The sequence below is a fragment of the Ambystoma mexicanum genome, chromosome 10, assembly GCF_040938575.1.
Source record: "Ambystoma mexicanum isolate Mex_15411 chromosome 10, UKY_AmexF1_1, whole genome shotgun sequence".
Classification (NCBI taxonomy): Eukaryota; Metazoa; Chordata; class Amphibia; order Caudata; family Ambystomatidae; genus Ambystoma; species Ambystoma mexicanum.
Window position 1 is genome coordinate 1,255,754,171 of NC_090932.1, and position 26,571 is coordinate 1,255,780,741.

Here is a 26,571-nt window from a genome sequence, read left to right on the forward strand (position 1 = left end):
TTGGAAGTGTGCGCGCCGACAAGGAAGGATGGACTCGGATCTGGACGGACATCGTGACTGCCTTCAACGCGGAGGGGGTGGCAGTCCGAGACTTCCAACATGTCAAGAAGCGCTGGGAGGACTTCAGGTCTAGGACCCTAAACAAGGCCCGGCGCCTCTTGAAGGCAGCGGATGCTAAGGGGCGCCGGGGCCACTTGTCGGAAGATCAGATGAGGCTCCTGGAACGCATATCCCCAGCGCTCCACGTCCAGGTCCTTGAGAGGCAGACCCGTCTGGAGTCGAGCGGTAAGTGTACATGCATCATGATTGTAAGCTGTGCATGTGGTGATGTGCCAGTAGTGTGCCAGTTGCACATATGTTTGTATGCGGCCGAGTATGGGTGGGGGTGTACAGGGCTGTGAGGATAACACATGCGAGGGCTGTCATGTGTGAGACATGGATGGTGCTTGTGTGTGTAGGCTTGCATGCCAAATGCAGTTGTGTGGGCACACATGTTTGGATGAATGTGTATGTAAGTAGGCATGTTCGTGATGTCACGCATGTATGTTGTTTTCTGCTGCATGTATCAGCACTGTGTACATGTGCATGTGTGTGTATTTGACAAGGGTGCAACAGTGATGCAACATGGATGCATGTGACAGCGGGATGTGGAAGCCTGATTGGCAGATGTGACATGGATGCCCATCTGAACACTGCGACAGTTGGCTGAGGTGTACACATGCATGCAAGTGTGGTGGTGTGCGTGTATGTGTAGTGCACTCCCTGTGTTGCATGTGATGTCTGGTTCACCTTTGCCTGCTCATGCTGTTGTATGTGTATGGAAGGTGCTGGCAGTTGTGATGTGGCTGTGGTATGGCTCATGTGTGCAAGTTGAAATGACATGTGTGTTGGCGATTGTGATGCCATGTCTGAGGTTTGCCAATGCCACTCATGTGCAACTGTCATGTGTGTATGTGTCCATTGTACAGTGCCCTGATGCCTGTGTTTTATTTCTCCCTGTCTGCAGCGTCAACTGATGAAGATGGCGGAGAAGGTGCTGTGTAGCACAGCGGCGGGGATCGCACCGCCAGCCGGAGACGCAAGGCCCGGCTCCCCTCCCAGGTTGTGATCTCGTCGGGGAGTGAGTAGTCCGGTGCCGCGTCCCAGGCCGCAGCTGCCGGGGGGAGGTCCAAGAGGCGGAGGTCAGAGTTGGACTCCTCGGCAGCAGAAGAGGCAGCTGGGACCCCACAATGCCCAACGGGGGAAGATGGCACAGAGTCATCCAGGTTGGTTGGGGGTTTGGTGGAGGAGGAGGCCGTGCAAGCAACAGAGACGGGGTCTGGAGGTGGGGATTCCACTGGTGCTAGCGGTGCAGTGCAGGACCAGGGACAGGAGGCAGCACAGGTCGCCGCGGAGGTGCCTGTGTGCAATCCTGTCCCTGATCCTGTCACTGCATCATCTTGCACCAGCAGGGATGCCTACGTCCAGACCCGTTTTCAGGCAGGGGATGAGCTCATGACAACTGGCCTTCCTCTGCCTGCGGACGTGGCTATACAGGTCCGGGTTGAGCCGGATTCCTCCGTTTGATGGGGCTTGCTCAGACCCCCTCCTCAACTGAACCCTCTATGCGCCAGTCGTCCTCCGTGCCATCTTCCCACCCATTAGTCACCTGGGTGCCCTGTGGAGCTGCCTCTGACGGTGCGGCCAGGCTGGTGGAGGAGGCATCCCTGCCACAGTCGGGTGTCGAACGTCCAGCAGGGGTGGCCACATCAACGACTGCACCCCAGCCAGCGGAGGATGTGCAGGCAGCAGGAGGCAGTGCATGGGCAGAGGCACAGCAGCAGCAGCAACGTGGTGGGAGCCATGATGGCTCGGGGCCTTCCACATCGGAGGGGCAGGTATCGGCCGGAGGGCAGGAGGACCCAGGACGGGAAGTGTCTTCCATGTGGCAGCGGTTGGGCCACGCCATAGATGCGGAGCGGCAGCAGGCGGAAGAAGCACGGCTCACGATGGTCAGGGCGGAGAACTCCATGCGGAGGGCCCTGAGGCGGGCCGAGTGCCTCGAGGCAATCCGCAGGGAGTTTGGGGTGAACATGTGGACTGCCCTGCGGACCCTCGGGGCCATGGAGGAGGACCACCTCCGGGACATTGAGCAGGAGTTCGATGATGCCCTGGCCCGGAACATCCCGAAGTGAGCCGTCGGACTAGCCCGCTGCCCTTTTAAATAGTTCTGTAGTTAGTGTTAGGTTTCCTTTGGTTTAGCATTTTTTTTGGACCTTTTGGACAATGGGCCACATTTTTGTATATATTTTGTTTTTTTTAGGTAGAGTTATTAGATAGGTTTCATTTCTTCGGTTGGGATCATGGACCCTGGATTGTCTATCTGTAAATCTTTTGGATTTTCATTTTCTTTTATGATTTACCCATGAAGCAATGGTTTTCGATTTTAATTTTCCATTGGATTTACTTTTGTGGACTGTGACTTTGGACACCTTTCCTTTGGATTATGATTTGTGGTTTTGCATTATTTCACGGACATGCTGGTTTATTTTTTTTTAATTTCCATTATTGTTTGTTTATTTTTGATTCAATTTATGTTGCTTTTAATACATATTTTTTCTTCAAAACTTCAATGTGTAGTATCAACTCATTGATTTCATGCATATCATGATATGGGGTTTGACATTCACTGACACCCATTGGGTGTATGTGAGGGACATGTGTTAATTTCCAAACTTGCAATTGGGGTTCTATCATGTTATTGCCATTTCTAAGTGGGTGGATGCAATACTCGGGTGTGTGTTTGGCATTTGGAGGCTGACCATAAGGGCCAGGGATCTAGATTGTGATGACATGTTGGCTGGGGGACATGAGTGGGGGCCTGGTGGAGGGTGCACCACAGTACAGGGGGGGTGGGGGTGGTGGGAGACATGAGTGGGGGCCTGGTGGAGGGTGCCCCTGGATGCTTGGGGATCGGGGTGCAGGGGGACATGAGTGGGGGCCTGGTGGAGGGTGCCCCTGGATGCTGGGGGGTGGGGGTGCAGGGGGACAAGAGTAGGGGCCTGGTGGAGGGTGCCCCTGGATGCTGGGGGGTGGGGGTGGTGGGAGACATGAGTGGGGGCCTGGTGGAGGGGGCCCCTGGATGCTGGGGGTGGGGGTGCAGGGAGACATGAGTGGGGGCATGTTGGAGGCTGCCCCTGCACTGCTGGGGGGTGGGGGTGGTGGGAGACATGAGTGGGGGCCTGGTGGAGGGTGCCCCTGGATGCTGGGGGGTGGAGGTGCAGGGAGACATGAGTGGGGGCATGGTGGAGGCTGCCCCTGCACTGCTGGGGGGTGGGGGTGATGGGAGACATGAGTTGGACATGAGTGGGGGCCTGGTGGAGGGTGCCCCTGCACTGCTGGGGGGTGGGGGTGCTGGGAGACATGAGTGGGGGCCTGGTGGAGGGTGCCCCTGGATGCTGGGGGGTGGGGGTAATGGGGGACATGGATGGGGGCCTGGTGGAGGGTGCCCTGCACTGCTGGGGGTGGGGGTGCTGGGAGACATGAGTGGGGGCCTGGTGGAGGCTGACCCCGGATGCTGGGGGTGGGGGTGATGGGGGACATGAATGGGGACCTGGTGGAGGGTGCCCCTGGATGCTAGGGGGTGGGGGTAATGGGGGACATGGATGGGGGCCTGGTGGAGGGTGCCCTGCACTGCTGGGGGTGGGGGTGCTGGGAGACATGAGTGGGGGCCTGGTGGAGGCTGACCCCGGATGCTGGGGGTGGGGGTGATGGGGGACATGAATGGGGGCCTGGTGGAGGGTGCCCCTGGAAGCTCGGGGTGGGGGTGGTGGGAGACATGTGTGGGGGCCTGTTGGAGGGTGCCCCTGGATGCTGGGGGGTGGGGGTGCAGGGAGACATGAGTGGGGGCCTGGTGGAGGCTGCCCCTGCACTGCTGGGGGGTGGGGGTGATGGGGAGACATGAGTTGGACATGAGTGGGGGCCTGGTGGAGGGTGCCCCTGGATGCGGGGGGGGTGGGGGTGGTGGGAGACATGAGTGGGGGCCTGGTGGAGGGTGCCCCTGGATGCTGGGGGGTGGGGGTGCAGGGAGACATGAGTGGGGGCCTGGTGGAGGCTGCCCCTGCACTGCTGGGGGGTGGGGGTGATGGGAGACATGAGGGGGACATGAGTGGGGGCCTGGTCTAGGGTGCCCTGCACTGCTGGGGGGTGGGGGTGCTGGGAGACATGGGTGGGGGCCTGGTGGAGGCTGCCCCTGGATGCTGGGGGGTGGGGGTGATGGGGGACATGAGTGGGGGCCTGGTGGAGGGTGCCCCTGGATGCTGGGGGGTGGGGGTGGTGGAGGCCTGGTGGAGGGTGCCCCTGGATGCTGGGGGGTGGGGGTGCATGGAGACATGAGTGGGGGCCTGGTGGAGGCTGCCCCTGCACTGCTGGGGGGTGGGGGTGATGGGAGACATGAGTTGGACATGAGTGGGGGCCTGGTGGAGGGTGCTCTGCACTGCTGGGCGGTGGGGGTGCTGGGAGACATGAGTGGGGGCCTGATGGAGGGTGCCCCTGGATGCTGGAGGGAGGGGGTGCAGGGGGACATGAGTGGGGGCCTGGTGGAGGCTGCCCCTGAACTGCTGGGGTGTGGGGGTGATGGGAGACATGAGTGGGGGCCTGGTGGAGGCTGCCCCTGCACTGCTGGGGGGTGGGGGTGCTGGGAGACATGAATGGGGGGCCTGGTGGATGGTGCACCACAGTGCAGGGGGTGGGGGTGGTGGGAGACATGAGTGGGGGCCTGGTGGAGGGTCCCCCTGGATGCTGGGGGGTGGGGGTGTAGGGGGACATGAGTGGGGGCCTGGTGGAGGGTGCCCCTGGATGCTGGGGGGTGGGGGTGCAGGGGGACATGAGTGGGGTCCTGGTGGAGGCTGCCCCTGCACTGCTGGGGGTGGGGGTGATGGGAGACATGAGTGGGGGCCTGGTGGAGGGTGTCCCTGGATGCTGGGGGGTGGGGGTGCAGGGGGACATGAGTGGGGGCCTGGTGGAGGGTGCCCCTGGATACTGGGGTGTGGGGGTGCAGGGGGACATGAGTGGGGGCCTGGTGGAGGGTGCCCCTGGATGCTGGGGGGTGCGGGTGCAGGGGGACATGAGTGGGGGCCTGGTGGAGGGTGCCCCTGGATGCTGGGGTGTGGGGGTGCAGGGGGACTTGAGTGGGGGCCTGGTGGAGGGTGCCCCTGGATGCTGGGGGTGGGGGCGCAGGGGGACATGAGTGGGGGCCTGGTGGAGGGTGCCCTGCACTGCTGGGGGGTGCGGGTGCTGGGAGACATGAGTGTGGGCCTGGTGGAGGCTGCCCCTGGATGCTGGGGGGGTGGGGGTGATGGGGGACATGAGTGGGGGCCTGGTGGAGGGTGCCCCGGATGCTGGGGGGTGGGGGTGGTGGGAGATATGAGTGGGGGCCTGGTGGAGGGTGCCCCTGGATGCTGGGGGGGTGGGGGTGCAGGGAGACATGAGTGGGGGCCTGGTAGAGGCTGCCCCTGCACTGCTGAGGGGTGGGGGTGATGGGAGACATGAGTTGGACATGAGTGGGGGCCTGGTGGAGGGTGCCCTGCACTGCTGGGGGGTGGGGGTGCTGGGAGACATGAGTGGGGGCCTGGTGGAGGGTGCCCCTGGATGCTGGGGGGTGGGGGTGGTGGAGGCCTGGTGGAGGGTGCCCCTGGATGCTGGGGGGTGGGGGTGCATGGAGACATGAGTGGGGGCCTGGTGGAGGCTGCCCCTGCACTGCTGGGGGCTGGGGGTGATGGGAGACATGAGTTGGACATGAGTGGGGGCCTGGTGGAGGGTGCTCTGCACTGCTGGGCGGTGGGGGTGCTGGGAGACATGAGTGGGGGCCTGATGGAGGGTGCCCCTGGATGCTGGAGGGAGGGGGTGCAGGGGGACATGAGTGGGGGCCTGGTGGAGGCTGCCCCTGAACTGCTGGGGTGTGGGGGTGATGGGAGACATGAGTGGGGGCCTGGTGGAGGCTGCCCCTGCACTGCTGGGGGGTGGGGGTGCTGGGAGACATGAATGGGGGGCCTGGTGGATGGTGCACCACAGTGCAGGGGGTGGGGGTGGTGGGAGACATGAGTGGGGGCCTGGTGGAGGGTCCCCCTGGATGCTGGGGGGTGGGGGTGTAGGGGGACATGAGTGGGGGCCTGGTGGAGGGTGCCCCTGGATGCTGGGGGGTGGGGGTGCAGGGGGACATGAGTGGGGTCCTGGTGGAGGCTGCCCCTGCACTGCTGGGGGTGGGGGTGATGGGAGACATGAGTGGGGGCCTGGTGGAGGGTGTCCCTGGATGCTGGGGGGTGGGGGTGCAGGGGGACATGAGTGGGGGCCTGGTGGAGGGTGCCCCTGGATACTGGGGTGTGGGGGTGCAGGGGGACATGAGTGGGGGCCTGGTGGAGGGTGCCCCTGGATGCTGGGGGGTCCGGGTGCAGGGGGACATGAGTGGGGGCCTGGTGGAGGGTGCCCCTGGATGCTGGGGTGTGGGGGTGCAGGGGGACATGAGTGGGGGCCTGGTGGAGGGTGCCCCTGGATGCTGGGGGTGGGGGCGCAGGGGGACATGAGTGGGGGCCTGGTTGAGGGTGCCCTGCACTGCTGGGGGGTGCGGGTGCTGGGAGACATGAGTGTGGGCCTGGTGGAGGCTGCCCCTGGATGCTGGGGGGTGGGGGTGATGGGGGACATGAGTGGGGGCCTGGTGGAGGGTGCCCCTGGATGCTGGGGGGTGGGGGTGGTGGGAGATATGAGTGGGGGCCTGGTGGAGGGTGCCCCTGGATGCTGGGGGGGTGGGGGTGCAGGGAGACATGAGTGGGGGCCTGGTAGAGGCTGCCCCTGCACTGCTGAGGGGTGGGGGTGATGGGAGACATGAGTTGGACATGAGTGGGGGCCTGGTGGAGGGTGCCCTGCACTGCTGGGGGGTGGGGGTGCTGGGAGACATGAGTGGGGGCCTGGTGGAGGGTGCCCTGCACGGCTGGGGGGTGGGGGTGCTGGGAGACATGAGTGGGGGCCTGGTGGAGGGTGCCCCTGCACTGCTGGGGCGTGGGGGTGCTGGGAGACATGAGTGGGGGCCTGGTGGAGGGTGTCCCTGGATGCTGGGGGGTGTGGGTGATGGGAGACATGAGTTGGACATGAATGGGGGCCTGGTGGAGGGTGCCCTGCACGGCTGGGGGGTGGGGGTGCTGGGAGACATGAGTCGGGGCCTGGTGGAGGGTGCCCCTGCACTGCTGGGGCGTGGGGGTGCTGGGAGACATGAGTGGGGGCTTGGTGGAGGGTGCCCCTGGATGCTGGGGGGTGGGGGTACAGTGGGACATGAGTGGGGGCCTGGTGGAGGGTGCCCCTGGATGCTGGGGGGTGGGGTGATGGGGGACATGAGTGGGGGCCTGGTGGAGGGTGCCCCTGGGGGCTGGGGGTGCAGGGGGACGTGTTGGTGGGCAGTAGTGCAAGGTGACATGTGGGTTGGCTGGGGGACATGGCCATGGTGGATGGGGTGCCTGCGGGACATGCGCAGTTTAGGCCCCTGTGGTGTGGGCCACCTGCAGGGGCCGTGGAGGGTGTAGAGGGAACACCTGGGAGGACCCACATGTGCAATTCACGTGTGGTGCTCCCCGCGCACCCCTGGAATACATGTACCCTGATGGAATTGCGTGTGATACTTCCTGTGCACCCCTGAAATACACGTACCCTGCTGCTTTTGCGTGTGATACTTCCCGCGCTCCCCTGGAATACACATACCCTGCTGCTTTGGGTGTGATACTTCCCACGCACCCCTGGAATACACGTACCCCGATGGAATCGCGTGTGATACTTCCTGCGCACCCCTGAAATACACGTACACTGCTGCTTTTGCGTGTGATACTTCCCGTGCACCCCTGGAATACACGTACCCTGCTGCTTTTGCGTGTGATACTTCCCGCGCACCCCTGGAATACACGTACCCTGATGGAATCGCGTGTGATACTTCCTGCGCACCCCTGAAATGCACGTGCCCTGCTGTTTTTGCGTGTGAAACTTCCCGCGCACCCCTGGAATACACGTGTCCTGATGGAATCGCGTGTGTTACTTCCCACGCACCCCTGATGTACACGTACCCAGGACAATCGCGTGTGAAACTTCCCGCGAACCATTGAAATACACGTTCCCCGCTTGGCGTTTGCTGTTTGGCAGCCCTGGGAACTGGTCCAGGGTTAGCGCTGACCTTTGCGATGATTTGGGGATTTTGAAGGCTTTTCCTTACGCGAGGGCGTTTTTGGGACGTAAATGGCGCTGCTGCAGGGTCGCTGCACCACTCTGCGCCACGGCTGGTTTCGGAGGCTAAACTCCATGAATACGCTGTGTGATGAAAAGGATTTTTTCCCACGCGGCTGGCGCAGTGTATCGCACGGGGACACTGTGCGCCAGCCTCGTGCGCCACTTTTGCGCGAATTTCTATGAATTACCCTGTAAATGTATTGCTGGGTAAATCATGAGTGAGGCCTCAGCCCATTACCATAGTCTACCGACAGATTGCCCAAGTCCCTTTAATGTACCAACAATATAGAGAGTGTTTGTTCTCATGAAAAACGGCATTTACTTTAGTGAAGTACTTTCCATGTTTCTGGTTAAATGGCTGTAGTACAGGCAAATTTGTAACATCCTCATTAAAAATAAACACGCCAGGAGCACTGTTGAGACCTACATTGAAATGAATCCACACTGCAAATGCCAAATTGCATTTGGTGGATGAATGCCCACGATGCTGTAGCCCATTGGTACCATAAAAATACCAACTCTAAACCTAGCATTTATACTCACAAAATAACCATTTACTGGTATGGAGCACTTATTTTATATATTTTTTTAAATGTGTGACGTACTGATGAAAACAAAATGTGTATGGATTTTTGTTATGGTGATGGTATGCTATTCGTAATTTGCAGATTTTCTTGGCCAATCGCTAGCTCAAATGCAAAAAAGACCTTCATGGCCACTAGGGCCAGTATTCAACATTTGCCCTAACTTAAAATGCAAACGAAGGCAACATTGTTGTCGGAGGCAACAGCTGTGAAGTGACTAGCCACACATTTCGGAATAGTGTGGATACTGTTCTTAAAATTTCAGGAGTTGAGTGACCATAAAAGAAACATCTACTGGAGAAACCTGTGTGAAAAAAGAGTACTTGTTATATACAAACTCAAATTAACACTTTTGCGCACTTTACAGCAACCATCAAAGACACCTATATATTGACATTTCAACCCAGGAAGCAGATCAGCTGGCGGCAAGGGCAAAGATCTAATTAAATGCCTAGCCCTCCCATCAGAAATGCAAAGAGACCATCATGACTCATGAGTGATGATTATTACAGAGGTCGCTGAAATCCTACAGGTTTCTCTTCAGCACTTTTTATCCACATGAAATGCAAAAGTGGGTAACCCACTGCAGGGGATTAGGACTGTTTTGCAAAAATGAACACTGGGGTACTAGAGCATTGTTTGATACTCCAGTGGCCCTCAGCATTTGCACGTCCCGATGTTGCTCTTCTGCCACTGCCCCACAGCAGCCATCATAGGCACAATCATGAATTTGGAAGGGTTTGTGTTATGACCTACACATGTTCTATATTGAAAACAATATAATAATATGAACATTTGATCAAACTATAATTTTACATCATAATTAAGAATGGACGACTGCAGATGGTGGGGTAAACAAGAAATAAAATGAGGATTTTGCACTTTTTGGAGCCAATAGAAACAGAATGTACCCTTGTACAAACAATTGCACAACATCAAGGAAAAGAGCATTGGTCATCTAGAAGGGACAGACGTCTGAATTGGATTCATGGTATGACCACAGGCACCGAGTTTGCCAAGCATTGAACTCTTAGGATGGATAGAATTGAGTACTAGATGCTGTGTAAATGTGCAACTAATACCATTAGAGTACAGACACTCTGCTCAAGTCTGTGTCATCTAGTTTTAAAAACCTACTGTATACATAGGGTTAAGACAACATTCCTCGAATTGATAAGGAAGATTTTTTTAATATCTCATTAAATTCCTGCCCCCACCCGAAGTGCAAAGAAACCTTGAAGGCTGGAAAGCAGTGATTTGTCAGAGGGGCAGAGGTAAAGACAGAAATAAAATCAAAAGAGTGGCACAGTTACTGTACAGCAGCCAGTAGAAACAGCTCACCCAAAACACAATGAATTGTCACTAAAAATGGGCAGAGAGGCAATTGTACACAAACACAAAAAAGAGTACTGGTTGTCTGTGGAGGCAATGTTTTGCCAATGAAGGATCTATCTTGATCACAGGAGGGCGTACATTGCATGAGTTTAACAGTTCCCCACCCAGCACTGGCCACCTAGGAGGAATAGAAGAGTCTAGTGGGAAAATGCACAGCACAGGCCAATCCTCAGACATGCTCTCAGTGTACTGCCATGTTCTTAGGCTACTGGCAATCTGTCTGACTCACCACATTAGCTTTAAATTACCTACTTCATACACAGTGTTTATACCCCGGTACGGGAAAAAAGCATTCAGTTTAACTGTATCATGTTCAATGCTTAAAGTACAGCAGAAACATTTCTATGAGGCAATGTACTTTTATTTAAATATTGAGATGGTATGCTATTCAAGCGCTTTGAAACACATTGTGTATAGGCGCTATATAAATAAACTATCATATCATATGATTATATCATGGGTGTTTCTTGGTGTATCTTGACCAAACATCTACTGAATAGTTATCATAATGAACAACAAGGTGAGGTAAATTAAGAATATGAGACCATTGGTGGAGAGGATCAAACCCACAGCTCCTAGGGTTTCTCAGTTGTGGGTTCTAACCTCTGATGATGAGCAACAGAACACTTGCAGTTGACAACAGTGCTCCTTGTGTGGTTTTGACAGGGCATGCATGAACAGGCACTTCAACCCCTGTTAAATGACAAGAAGACACCTAGCGATCATTTTACAAAGAATGATAATTGTATGCTCAGGATGACCAACAAATGTGGCTCTCAACGAATGTCTTGTATGTGACATTTAACCAGTCAATCCTGCCATGCCATATTCTCCCAAATCTTGCATATTCTGAGTGGACACGTCTTGCATTTTACAATTTTGACCCTGCTTTACCATTGTTTTTAAAGGTATGAATGTCTTTATGTACTGAGACTCTGTTGCATTTACTGTCTTATTTAGCCAACAGGTGGCTCTCCATAATAAAGGTCTCTTTGGGTTTGCAGGTTTTCTACAGCTCAGTGTTGATGACATTCTTTAATCAGTGTGGATTTAGTGATGTGTTGCAACAACCCATTAATGATTGCCACATTTTCAGCTTTAGCATGACTCATTTCTACGTGTAACAATTTAATGAGATACAAAACACTTTCCACCCACTTGTCTATAGTCTTGGCCTCTCCCCCATTTAGATTTAGATAGTTTTTCAAAAGATGAGTTAGTACATGTCTCTGCTCCCTTGCTCCATTTTATTACAAGTAAATGGTGATCCTGCATTATGATGCAAGCTACCCCCAACCTTCCCTTTTGTTTGAGGTAGCTCACCATCTAGTACTCCGCTTTGGGTGGGTTTGTCTTTTGTACAGTAATTCTGCCTGTCACTCTTGCCGTCTCCCCATTCCATCTGTTGAAATACTCATTAATTCTTGCTAGCATTTACAGTGATTGGACACCATCTCACCTCCTCCACTCTCCTTCCAGTTCCTCATCCTTACCCTGTTGGAAGATGTCTCGTTTAGTTTAGGCCCTAATATGTACTTGCCATGGCTTTGATCCCCATTTGGTGTTCATGTAAGTCTCACCATAGTCTGTATAATGGGTTTGTTATCTGTGTCTTTCATTATATATAATCCAAGTAGATTCGTTCCACTTTTTGAAAAAGTATTACTTTTTTTTAAATGTATTCATTAGTTTAGTGTGTTATAGTAAATATACTTTTCACACTGGAAAAAGAGAAAAAAGAAATAAAAGATACAATATACAATATATCTTACATATACACCTTAAAATACAATAAAATGTAACAATATTATTTACAGAATCGTATCTAATATTTAAGACCAACATATATACTGTCCAATTCATTTCTATTGATATTGTTTGATTTTGAGAATCATGAGAAATCCTTTCACAGAAGTGTAGAGGAGCCGGTGGATGTATTTTCTCTAGCTCACGCCCCCTCACCACCGTCATAGTGGGACAGTAGGAGAAGGGCTATATGTGGGACACCATGTGTTATGCCTATACCTCATTGAGTGTATGAGAGACAATATGCAATCGGACAACCGTATCGGATGTACCCTCGCACTGAAAGTGTGGAAGGACGGCGTATAGAAGGATTAGCCACAAGATCCTCACAATGCCATTTAAATGCCAGTCCAATGCCTGTCCCAAATATCTGAAGGACCTCCTGAACCTTCACACTTCAGGCGGAGAGCTCCGATCCTCAGCTCACCCTACACTACATCAACCCAGATACAAGTTGTCTCGGTTCAGTGGGACATCCTTTGATATCCAGCCGTCTTTGCTTTGGAATGCCCTACCCGGCCCGATAAGGTCGGCAGATACTCTTGGCCATTTAAAAAGATGAGTCAAACACCACCTCTTCAACCTTAACCCCTTCAACCATAACCCTGGTTGAATCTGTGGCTTGCTTGGTTTGCCTTTTGGTTGATGACGTTTATGTCTGTTGTGTCTTGTCGGTTTTGTGTGCACCCTGAGGCATATGGGCATGTGGCGTTCTATAAGAATTAAAATAAATAAATGTCAGCACGCACCATTGGACATCATGGCGCACTGAGTGAAATCTGACGAGGGCAGAGTGATATCATGAAGAAGATGTGCAAAGTCATGCTGAAACAATATGAAAATACGATTGATGATGTAACTGAAGTGATGAGAGAAACATGTACGAAACGATAAAGTAATCATGAATGCAAAGGAAGACAAAGTAACTTGCTGACCAATAAAGGTAAATACGCAGTAACGCAAGGTAGAAAAGATACATAGAGGCTTGTTATAAAGGAATGTATAACGTGGGAAGGACGCCCATTTATTTTTTTATATTGCATTTGATTTTACGCCCAGACCCAAGGGGATCACGGCGTAATATTACAAGAATACTTTCAAGAAAAACTTGTGGTTACGTGAACACTTACAAACTTCTTGGTTACGTGGCAGAAGTGCTTGTTGATGGTTACAGTCATAGTTGCAAGGTTTCTGGTCCTACGGTAGCGGTTACATGGTCTACCTGCATCGAGCAGTGTGGTTAATATTTATTAAAAAGCCAAGTTTTTTCCAATTTTCTAAATTGTGGGTGGGAGGGCTTGTTGCAAATGTTGTTAGGGAGTGAGTTCCAGATTCTGGTGGCAGCTACAGTGAAACTGGAGCTACCTGCTCTCATGTTCTTGAACCTGGGGACGTATAGGTGAACATTGGAGCTGGATCTGAGAGTTCTTGCTGCTGTTTTGAGTGTAAGGCATTGGTTAAGGTAGATCGGGACATTGGCGGTGACACATTTGTGTGTGATGGTAAGTGTTTTCCAGGTTTCAAGCCTCAAGACAATCACAAGGGCACACTCCTTAAAAACGGAAGTCATGCAACAGTCGTGAAAACTCTGCACGGTGAAAAGAAAAATGGAAGGAGCAACAAGTCACTCAATCGTACAATAGCCATGCACCAACAGCATACAACTGCACGATAAAAAAGAACATTCAACTGTGCTCGGTTTGACCAGACCTGAAACTGCCCGGCAACGCGGCAGTTCATTCCCAAATGAATGCCTCTTTCTCTTCAGAAAAGGGAAGCAAGCCCTGCCGAGTCGCTGCATCGCCGCGGCCAAGCGGGACTTCTATGGGACTTGCTTCGATGCGCACGCGCGATACGCACGGGCGCCTGTTTATATAGGCAGGGCAAGTAATACGTGCTGCAGAGCCTTTTGGGTAATGTAGTGCACTTTATATGAGTGTCCAAAATGCTGCAAATCCTCAGTGAAGCAGGGACCAGGGGCCAAGCGGGACTTCTACGGGACTTGCTTCAATGCGCGATTGTAAGTGTTTTGTGGAGTATTCTTGCTTGTATGGGTAGCCAGTATGATTCTCTCCTGTGTTGTGTGATATGGTCTCTTTTGCTAATACCTAGTGCTGCTCTCAAAACCTTGTTCTGTAGGAGTTGCATTTTATTTATGTTTTTCTTGGAGGTTCCTAGGAGTAGTATATTGCAGTAATCTATTTTGGCCAAGATAAGGGCTCTTGCCAGCGTTAAACAGTTGTGGGGTGTTAGGAAGGGTCAGCTTAAGGCAATGAGTTTGGCTGTGTAAGACGTGGATGGAGCAAGGGAGTTTATGTGTTTGCACATGGTGAGGCTAGAATCAAGTAAAACCCTGAGGGGTTTAACTTGATTCGATATGGTGATTGTGTGCCATCTATGACAATAGATGTGTATTGTGGGTTTAGCTTATTTAGCTGGGCAGGGGCCCCTACTATGTGAAACTCTGGTGTTTCCCCATTGAGGCAGAGACTGTTTGTTGCCATCCAGTTCTGGATGAGGGAGTAGATTTCGTTGATATGGATGGTGTCCTGTTCTAGATCCCCTGTAATGGGTATGAGAATGTGTGTGTCATCCGCAAAGTAAGTGTATATGGCTCCCATAGCATCAAGGGCCATGAAGAGGAGTTTATTGTAGGCATTGTAGAGAGTCAGAGATAGGCATGAGCCTTGCGGGACACCCAGGGGGACAGCGATGGGGTCCGCTGCTTCATCTCTGATCGCTATACTCGAGGTTCGGTGTGAGAGAAATGATTTAATCCAGGATGTAGCATCCTTAGAGAAGTGGAATTTGCTTGTTAAAGCTAGGCATAGTTTGTTATGTTCCACAAAGTCAAATGCCGCTGATAGGTCAAGCAGTAATAGGATACATAGGTTGTCTGATTATCTCATTGCATCCATCTGATTTTTCAAATCCAATAGGACTGTCTCGGTGCCGTGCCTGGGGTGGAAGCCTGACTGCTTATCTCCTGGTAAATTATTATTTTCTAGGTGGGATTAAACTTGTGTATAGGCGATTTTGTCTATGATTGTAAGCAGGAAAGGAACTGTTGTGATGGGCCTGTAATTGGTAGGGATGGTTGGGTGTAGGGAGGGTTTTTTGAGGAGGGGCGTTAACCAAGCTTCTTTGATATTAGCTGGGTTGGTGTTTGTGTTGAAGGAGGTGTTGATGGCGATGGTGATGATGGGAGTTAGTATGGGGGCACAGGCGTTAACTAATTTGGCTGGGAAGTTGTCTCCTTTACAATTTGAAGGTTTGAGAGCGGCTATGGTGTTCTGTACCTGGATTGGGGTTACTGCATGGAACCGAAATTGGAGTATTGTTTCTATGGCCTCTGTTGGTAACATGAGGAAGAGCTCAGCAGTGTGTACTAGAAGCTTTGTTTGTAATGTGATTTTATTTTGGAGCGTAATTATTTTGGAAACTAGTGCATCCTGGATAGTGGTGCACCATGCTTTGCTTGCTATTGCTGGGCTAAGACGTGGGATCAGTGGTTCTAATGCTCTTTTTCTCCATCTAAGTTCTATGAGTTTGTCATTATACCACTGACTATTACGTTTGAATCTCGGCAGTTTGGACCTGCGCGGTGCTTCTTCATCAATGGCTGTACTCAGGCAGTTGTGATAGTGCAGCGTGATGCTGTCAGGGTGAGTGACATCTACGGAGTGTGCATTGAGTAGCTTATTCAAGATAGGGGTCAGGATTTCTGGGGTGAGTTTGTGTGAATTTATAACCATGATGGGGATAGGACGGGTGGACAGCAGGGCTGGGTCCTTGGTTAAGGCTATGTTGAAACAAATTAGATAATGATCAGTCCAAGATAGCTATAAGATCTCTTCCAGAGTAGTTGTAGTATTAAAAGTTAGGATCCAGTCTAGGATTCTGCCTTTAGAGTGAGTTGGAGCGTTCACCAATTGGGTAAATTGCATTTCTAGGAACACATTGTGTAGGGGAGTGGCTTTGTGGTCTAATGTATCATTGAAGCCCAAATTAATGTCTCCTCATATGATACAATTTGTACTGGGTTTGGGGAGTGGAGTGATCAGTAGAGGTAAGTCAATGTCAGGGTGACTGGTTTAGTTTGGGGCTCTGTACACTATTAGGAAATTGATAGTTGTTTTATTGTCAGTGACAAGTTAAGGTAGAGGAGTTTGTATCGTATTAATGACTCTGTTTTGCAATCTCTAAAATGTAGGTTGGTTTTGGCAATGATGGCTACACCTCCTCCAGAGGACTCTTGTCTGTCAGCTCTGAGAATGGTGTAATCCCCAGGGAAGGCTAGCGTGAGGAGAGGACCGGATGCCCATAGTTGGAAAATGGACGACGGCTCATGTAAATATTCAATTCAACTACCTGAGGAGACAATCAGAGCTGCAGAGTCAGAAGACGCTGGAAGAACAGCTGTGTGTGCAAAACAAAGAGGAGTCAAAGTTGGCTTGGGATCAAGGATGCTATTTTTAAAGAATAGCTGCAAAGTACGAAGGGAGGCAGACGGATAAGCCATGGATGAGACATATTTCTCTTAGATATTAAAGAGGAGAAAGAGGAGCCAAGAGGAGCAATGGCACCCAGTATAATTAAATCAAATAGCAGTAAATAAGAAGCTGAAATGGACAAATTCCTGGTCTCTTCAAATGTATTTCAGAAGTCAAAAACAAGGGCTATTCATTAAGCCTCAAATGAAGATAGTGATGTGCTTTCACCCCCTTGAATGTCCTAGAACAAAGAACAGGCTACAAGTCAACTACAGATGGGAAACCTTGGCTCATGGCTGGTCTAATGAGAGAGGATGGACTAATTGGTAAAGTGGGGAGTAATCTGACGTGATCCAAGCAGATGAGTTTGTTTTCCTTGCATGCTGCTACATGAGTTGAAAGTCCAAGGTTGGGTGAGAATGCCAACCAATCAGTGGGTCTATGGGGCAACCTGCTATACAATGTTGCATACACCAATCCTCTGCCATTTTGTTCCTTAGAATCGGTAATATATGTATTTAGAGGTAGTTCAAGGGTTATCTTACAGATAACAATCAGCCAATGTAGTACTAACACGTATATATTCTATAAGTAGATATGTTTCCGTAACCAGTCCCTACCGCTAATAGGTTTCATGGTTTGCCACGTAGGATGATGTCATAAATGATGCATATTGGGGTATAAGACCTCTGTGAAATCAAGTTTATGTGTGAATGTGCAAGCATCTGTATGATTTTTGCCATTTGAACCTGCTTTATTAACCTGAGAATAATGTAGTACTTTGCCATATTTCTTGAGTCTGCCCGGTTATTTGGGTCGAGATCTTCATTGGTAATTCCATCTAACACAAGAGACGATTCAAGGTGCTAGAGCACAGAAGCGACCCTATGTAATGAAGTTGCCACCTACCACATATTCAATGGAGCAATTATTAATGGTGTAGTTGTTCCAAGCGCACACCTACTCCAAAAAGCAGAAGTTTCTACAGTTTAGGGATTATATGTGAAGGAGCCCGGCAGGTGTGTACGCTCTTCCACAAGACGTGGGCACTGCGTACAAATGTGTCTTAAAATGTATTTCCCAACCATATCTCTGTTATAACATTGTTCTTGCTGCCTTTTGTTGTTTTCGTTAGCCTCATTAACGGTCTAACCAGTGGCCCATCTGCCTTTTGCATCTACCCTGCATTCATTCATTCCGTTTCGAATGAGTGTTGTCTGGTTCCTGCCATTTTTGAAATTTAGTTGGCTTCTTTTTTCCTCACAGAGTTTATTCTAGATATGTCAGTCTCTTCTAGGTCTGGTTTTACTTCCTTTTGAATCACCATCCCTCACACAACTTCTTTCATGATTGACTGCTCCTTCTGTGGGATCTTCTTTGACAAATCTACCTCTCAGCCCTCTACAGGTGTGCTTCTCTTTCTTCATAGGTCTTCATTATAAAATTGCAAGTAGTTTTTAAAGTACCATATAAAACAATCCAGGATCTCAGGAGGATAGCTCAGGGGCAAGGGCTCGCCTTGGAAGCAAGACGACACGGAGCAACACAGGTTGGATCCCCGGGTCTGCGCTTAGAAACCTCTGAGTATTAAGCGTGTTATAAATAACCAATCATATCATAGCTTCCTGATCTCTGGAGTACTCCAATTTTGCGGCCACATAGAATTATTATCACTTCTGGTCTTTGTTAAAATCATTGGCTGAGATTTTTTAAAATTCTGTAAATAATGTTCAACTCGTGAAGCACCAGCTCTTGGTCTAGAAATTGCTTTCTATTTGTGTTAGTGCACGTGGAATATTACGTGACTATCATATGCCAATGGGTTCTACATTTTTGATAGGGTTGTGTTTTCTGAAGTATGTTATGAATCGCACTGGTGCATCATAATTCCTACCTACCGTCACTCTTAAATGAAGTGTGGTTCCTCTGGGAGCAATGCCATGGACTGGGCTGCCTGGAAGTTCTTCAGGCCTGCTATTATCTTTACAGAGATGCTTATTGTGATGTGGGAGGTGAATGTAAACAGGCGCAACTGAATATTCCGAAAATGGCGGTTTCATTTTGCATGCAATTTGTAACGTAAGCATGTTTACAGTGGGGCAACCTACATTTCACACACTATTTATTACCTGTAAGTAGTGTGCCCGAACCAGGACCGACAACAGTGGCCAAAAACAACACTTCCACTTCTCATCTGAGTTTATCGAGGCAATTAGACTCTCCTTCTTTATAAATGCTCTACTTTAAGATTAGAAAGTAGGGGAAACTATTGTGTTGGCCAGACACAAATTACAGTTTGTAATTGTACAAAAACAAATGAATCAACAATCCTGCTGAACCTAATGTGCTTCCGACTTGGTTTTTGGAATCCACATGGGGCCCCAAGTAAAATGTGTATTACCCAGATGCTGATAACATGAGTGTTACTGAATTAGGCCACAAGAATACCTTACATTTACAGTGTGACAAAATGCGACACTTTCAAGTTCAATGTTGGAAAGACAACGAGTGCAAAAGTGTGTGCATGTTTAAGTAAATATGTATTTGTTTTTATGTGTGTTAGAGGTCAGAAGAGTAACAACTTGACACTGTTTTACTTTCTTATTAATGCATTGTGTAACAATGGCAGCGACACTTGTGGAGCTTGCTTTGAAGTAAGGAGGCTTTGGATTTTAAAGAGTGAGAGAACAGAAAGAGGGAGAGGAAGAGGGGGCAGAGGAGATGAGGGTAAAGAAGAAAGGGGAGCATTTGACATGGAGAACATTCCGGGAAATCCCTAAGTACTGTTGAGGGGTGACATGTCATGTGATATCAGACAGTCAAAGTCTCTCACAGTTAGTGGAGTTAGGCTGGGATTCTGATTTGATCCGCTATCGTGTTACAATGGATGTAATCACAATAACACAAAATATCCTTGAAATGAATCAACGTCCCTAAAATGTGTATTCCACACTTGTGCCGAATGCAACTTTGCTGACTCCCCCCTCCTATTTTATACCTCAAAACTATGTATGATAAGAATGGATATGGTACATAAAGGGGGTGAGGTTGGGGACGCGTGGGTCTTATGCTGCTTTTTGGGATAACAGTGCTAAAATGGGAAAAAAAAGTCAGCAAAGTTGCATTTAACAAAAAACACACACACAGCATTTTATTTTAAAAAAGGGTAACACTCATATATCCCTACATCGTTATTTGTGGAATTTGCGCTATGCTTTGTACAATGTTCTTAACTTTGGTTATCTTCAGTAAAGTGAGTGAGAAGCGCTGTTGTCATGATCAGTCTTCTGACTCTTAAGTGTCACCTAGCCTCATGCAGTGAGCACCAAGTCATTTTCATTGGTTTCCTGGCTCGCCCTGTCTCATTCATTGATTATTTTCACTGACTCTGCCTCCTACAGGGCTCTCTGCCTGGTCCCCTGCTGAGCCATTCTTATTCAATGCTGAATTCCTGCGTCTCTGGCTGCCATCCCCATTCCATGCCCACTGTGTATCGCTCACTCACTTAGTAATCGCTGCCTCATTTGCTGCTCCTCCTGTTTCCTTCCCTTCTCTCTGCCTCCTTCACTGACCACACTGCCTCAGTCAATACGTTTTGCTTTCATCACTTAATGTACTGAATATTTAGGTGCTCAGCTTCTCGCATTTACCACTCAAAGTTGCATTCACGAGCCACTCTAACTCAATTCCTGCTCCTTAGCTTCTTCACTGCTCAGCCTCTCCCATTCACTGCCTCATGCATGGTTTATCAAGTTCTCTACTGCACCCACCTTACACACTGCTTAATTTCCTCGTGATTGCCTGAAATACTGATCAGCCTGAATAGCTAGTTCACTGCTCACATGCTCATTTGATAGTCGCCCTGCCCCGCTCACTACGAACTGTCTAATCATTACTAACCTGTCCAATTCTCTGTCCACTATTTCAATCACTGGTAAACCTGGTTACGGATTGCAGGGGTGATGGTATGGTGGAGTGACTTAAAGGGAGCGCATAGGCAGTCTCCATCATGTCCAAGAAGAAGTTTGTCATCCATCATAGCCTCGTTCCATCCAATCTTATGTCCACATGGATTTGGCAGCCAATGGTGTTCAAAGCCATCAAGATGCCATAAAGATCTGTGCACTTGGTGTATTTGGGTCTGCATTCTTTTTTAGTGGGAGGCGAGAGTTGATTCTGTTGCTCTCATTGGTCCAAGTCCGTGTTTTGATTCATGCATGATGTTAGCGGTCTCCGTGTGGTCCCGAAAATGAATGAATTTTGCTCTGAAGTATGTTTTGGAGATCGGGTAGTAGCCTGCAGGGCCTTAGAGTTAGGAGTGGTTTTCTTTAGCAGTTTAGTGGTTTTGAAGGCTTGCATATTACCTTATGGCTTTGTAAATGTTCAGGGGGCACAGATCCTCATGGGATCCAACTAGGGTGCTAGTGTTTACTGTACTCGCAAACCTTGTGTGGAGAATGGATGGCGAGTTCCAAGAGTCTATGTGGACCTTTGGTTGGATGCTGGTTCCGTTTTGTGGTTCGGTTTAAACGTAGAGTCTTTTTTTCTGAAAGTGGTCTTGGGTGGGTAGCACTTTGTCAATACCCGATGTTGAGTCACAGAGTTGTTGTAATGGGTCGTGTGGTGTTACAGGCTGAGGGGTAGGGGTGTATTTCCAATTACGTGAGGTTGGCAATATACCGTTTAGTGGCTTGCCTCTTTTAGGATATCTTCAGGGGTCCGAATTTCGAGGGTTTGTGAGATCCATTAATGGAGGCAGTGGAGTTCTTCTTCATGAATAGTAAGGCCACATTTCATACTTATGGGTATCACACTAACAGCAGATATACAATGGCTACCATCAACAACAGCAAATCCGAATTGCAGTTGCCAATTAGCAGTGCAAGGCCAGATTGGGTAGGGGCCATATGTTTGTGGTGATCGAGCTGTATGTGCTTGGAGCTAGGGCAGTGTTTGTGTGTGTGTGTGTGTGTGTGTGTGCGCCCGCGTTTGTGAGTGTGTGAGAGATGCCTTGCTGAGATGCTGTCTGTGTGCAGTACAGTGATGATGGCAGTATGCTTTTAAACACTGCAGGTTGTGTTTGTGTTCAGCGACAATGTGTGTGTTTGAGTGTGTTTAGTGGTGAGGTGGTTTGTGTTTGCATGCAGTGTTGTGGGTCTTGCGTGTGAAAAGAGTGTGGATTGTGTGTTTGCACTACTGGGGCTGCGTGTGTGCTTATGTAGTGCTGGAGATGTGCAGATGTTGCAGTATTGGGGAAGTGTTTGCTTGTGTACTGTGCAGAGTCCAATGTGTGTTCATTGCAGTGCTGGGTTAGTATGCAGTTAACTTCAGAGGGGCTGGGTGTGAGAAGCGCAGTGCAAGGATGGTGCATGTGTGTATTGACGTGTAGTGATAGGGTGATGTGTGTGCAGTGTTGTGTGGAGTGCTGTATGGCAAAATGGCTAAAGCATGCCGAAAACTGCTCAAATTGTTTCAGAGTTTCAAAACGCGAGACCTACTGAAACATGTTGCCTTCGTCATCCCTTTTCCACCCTCCCTCTACCGTCCACTCGACCATACACAATGATGAGCCTCCAGACACACTATTCAACTGCATGAACAAGTTGTTGTGATTTGTTTCAACACATTGCTCCAGCTCTCATGAGAGCAGAGATAAATAATTCAGCTGTCCGTGTTTGCAGATTTGCCTTGCCACGGTCCGAATTGATTGAGGGCAAGGGAGATGGGGCGGGGGCACATCCGAGTTCCCACCTGATCCCAGGGAGCGCCCCAGAGAGAGTTGATGGGTCTCCAGTGAAGAAGTGGTCAGGTAACAGGGGGGGGCAGTCGCCACCATTTTCTGAATCGATATGAACCAGAAGACGCATTATCCACTGCTTGTAATTGCCCTCTGGTCAGTGCATCAATGCATGTTAGAACACGGCCAACGATTCTGCTTTGGGCCCGAGTTTTCCGGGAGTTGCACAATACTGAAATTAATTACTGGAGTGAAGAAATATGGATTGCTGATGTCGACTACATCAAAGTACACTGGGGTGTTGCTTTTTAAAATGACAGACTGTAAAATGTAAAATTTCATGATTTCCACACACATGTCAGTTGTAAATAAAGCTCAACATTGCCAGAGCAACTATAGGTGCAAAACTAGACTATTGTAATGTCCTCCTACTCGGCACATCTGCCAAAAACATCAACAGATTACAAATCGCTCAAAACAACGCACTTAGAGCAGCTCTCAGCATCCCCAAGAGAGAGCACATCTCTCTCAGGCAAGAAAAGACGCCCACTGGCTCCCGATCAGAGAGTGCATACTGTTCAAGACACTTACAGCAACCCACAGATGCTTATCCCAATCAGCACCCACCAATCTAGTGGAACGAATACACCAAGTCCAAACACTCAGACCTAAACGTGACATATACTCACACAAGCTCACTATTCCTACCTTTAATAGAACCAAAGCCGGTGGCTCCAGTTTCGAGGTATTAGCACCAAAATCCTGGAACTCGCTCCCACTTGAACTCAGAACCGAAACTTCCCTCATGGCTTTCAGAAAGGCACTGAAAACCAAACTATGCAAGTAAACCGCACCTGCTCCGCTGTCTCCCCTGTAACCTTGGGACAAGAGCAGCGCATGTACCTAACTACTGAACCTGTAACTAAGTAATGTAAATATGTTAACCTTCTGCCAAGTGAAAATACTGTAACAGCGCCTCGATGCCCGAGGGCAGTTTGTGCGCTTTAAAAATGGGAATAAATAAATAAATAAATAAAGGCGTTGAAGAACACATTCTGGTGTCGGCATCAATTGTTACAGCCGTATTCCCCCAGGTGTCAAAGTTTGCGCTTGGCCAGCCACTTGCATACAGGCTACAGCCCTTTGTAATGCTGCATCTCTTTACTGTTTACTCTCTAATGTTTCCCCGTTCAGATGTTAGTAGTGTGCCCTTCTGCTCGTCAATGGGTCGATCCATTTAGACAGAGTTTGCACCTATCGGATCCAGGCACCTTCTTGAGGCATGACAGCCAAGTTCCCGGAAGTGGGCTGAGATGCCACCTGCAGGCCGGGCAGAAAGAGACTGCAGCCTAATATTGTAACCCATGAATTATTCCAGTCCACACTGTGCCACTGTGAACCTCACCACCACCCGAAGAACTGTCAAAGAAGAAAAATAAGACTTCTATACCCATCCCTAAGACCAAAATACACATTGACAAAAACAATAGTTTGGCGAATATCAGCAATTATCTTACCATCAAATGCCTAGGAACTCACTCCATTTGTCAACTTTTGCCATACTATATGCAGGAAATAGGAGCATTTGTCATAAATTGCCATTATATGCTCTGGTACTGTGGCACGCATATCAAAGTGCAGTTATTGTTATCCTACACCATGTTCAAAGAAATTCCCCCGTTTGACATTTTATTGTCAAATGCACGGTTGTCTGTTGAATATTTTAATTGGAGGGGTGTAAATATTTCCCATGAATATTCTGGAATGACCAACCATAGTGAGGAAGCCTGAACCAACCAAGGTTGGTCCGGGGGAAGGGGAGTTATGTTCTATCCACAAAAAAATATGTTTTAATTGTTTACAAGATGTTTTTGCCCACTATATATGCTGGCTGTGCCAATATATGCCAGTATTCCCAAATGAGACCGGTAGCACCAATGTAGACCAGTCTGGTGAGATGAGAACACTAATCATGTTCACCTTCCTCTTAAAGTCAGGAAAAAATGATGAGGCACAATAAGAAGACATGTCTCTGCTGGCTGTTCAAATGCCACCTCCCCTACCCCCTTTCACATGCACTAACACTCATAATGTTGTCTTTTCACTTAACACCAGTATAAAATGCCCTTCCATAGTAAGAAAGCCAATCTTTGCTAGCTGTACAGATACACCATCCTCCCCTTATGCAACAATAATTTTGGCTTCCCTTAAAACCCAGTATAAAATGCCATGATGTATTAAGAAAACATGTTTTGCTGGCTAAATAAATGTCCCTCAACCCCATAATAGGAACACTCACCATGTTGGTTTAATCCTGAATACCAGTATAAAATGCTGTGCCATAGTAAGAAAAGATGTCTTTGCTGGCTGCACAAATTCCCCCTACATATAAGAACACTCGACTCACCATGTTGGCTTTGTCCTTAATGCCAGTCTGAACTGCCAGGCCACCGTAAGAAAACATGATTCTTCTGGCTGTGTGTAACACCACACTCTTCAGGCAGGAAGAAGAGGAAGGTGTCCATCAAACACCTTTCCCTGATTCCTGGTGCCAGGAGAGTGAAGCAGAGCGGCTGGGAATGACCGTCCCAGGCCCTCTTAACCTAGAGGTTGGGCACAAGCGTGCCCTCGTGAAATAATCAGGTCGCAGTACCCAAAGCAGCATGGCCAGTGGGTAATACAAGATCAGGAAGCAAAACTGCATGTCTCATTGGCAATGTGCATCTGGGTTACTTCACAGCACCGCTGACAAAGGAGGACCTCTCTCAGTTGCATGTTGTAGGTGAGGGAGTGCTCAGTTTTTCACTGGGCTAGTTTTGGCTCATCCAAAATGGGTGGTGTGTCTGCACCTACCACTCAATATATACAAGACACCCCTGCTCAAATGCCCAAATACCAACTTGTGTGCCATATATTGTAAATATTACAAATTATCCATCTCTTCACTACTCAGGTTCTATAAAGCAAAGGTGATCCTGCCCAGTTTAAATAGTGCTGAAATAGAACCTCAATCGTATGAATTACCATGGGAAAGGCTGGAAGGTACGATCTGGAAGAAGATTCTTATTCTTCCAGCGTCCTTGCCTATGGCCTCCTTCTGGTTTGAATCAGGGTTGACATTGCTAAAAGCTTGGTTGGATTGGCTTATCTTGGTGATATATGGGAAGATATTGGGCCTCATTACGAGTCCGGCAGTAGCTGTGCCGGAAAATCCAGCAGGCTGCCGCCAGACCGGTGATACCTTTCCGCCTCCATGATTGCCGGAATCACTGGCGCATTACAACCCCGGTGACCCGGTAATTCTGGAGGCGGAAAACTTGAAGCGACATCTGCATGAACTTCAGAAGGAATTTCCAAGCATCTTGCATGGCTCCGTGTTCCTTTACACCCAACAGTAATATGACTCAGTTTCTCAGTGGGAAGACATTTCTTTATATTTATATAGTTGACAAATACATGTTCTTGTTTATATCACACTTTAGGGCCTCAGGATTCAAGAGATCTGGTGATCCACCTCCATCTCCATTATTTCCTTCTCACCTTTTCTCCTCTGAAATCCAAAGACTTTCTATCCTCCCTGCTATTTAAAGTGGGGTTGGGGAGTGCTCTGTCTGCTGATAATGGAATAAAATGTATCTAATACGATTTTAATCAGATTTGTTTTGAGTATAAACAAATTAATGTACTTTACTTTTCAGAGTTGCAATATAGGAAAGGAGATTTGGTAGGTTTGCAAACTTCTGACAAAGGCTTAGTCAAGACAGTTGAACGTTCCTCTATGTCTCTGACCAACTTACCCAAGTCGAAGTGTTGTTGGACAGTGAGAAATAGGGTCAATGATTCACTTGCCCCACTTCGTGTGTCCCTGGCCTGTGTAATGGTACTGAACAAATAAACAAAGAGGAGTTAGCTTTGCTGGCAGAGACCTACAAATTGAACACCCGATTTCTTGTCTGTACCCGTTTCGAGCAGAGGTCTAGAGACCCTCAATCTACACACAGGAAGATGTCTGTCAGGGTGCTTCGCGTGATTACAACAAAACAGAGCAGAGTAGGAACAAGATGCTTACAACAATAAAGTAGAAAAAAGTTCTGTTTTGCAACGGGGACTAGTCTTTTGTAAAGATGTCAGGACAATTGGCAAATAATCGAGATGCCTTGAAAAGTGCGATAATCATATTATTAAAATAACATTTAGAAAAATAGAAAATAATTGGTGGGGAGGATCGAACCAAAGTCTCCTTTGTCTAATCGCTTCACAAGCCAATGCCCTGGCTATGAGGCATGCCCGACTTCATATGAATCTATTTTAAGAA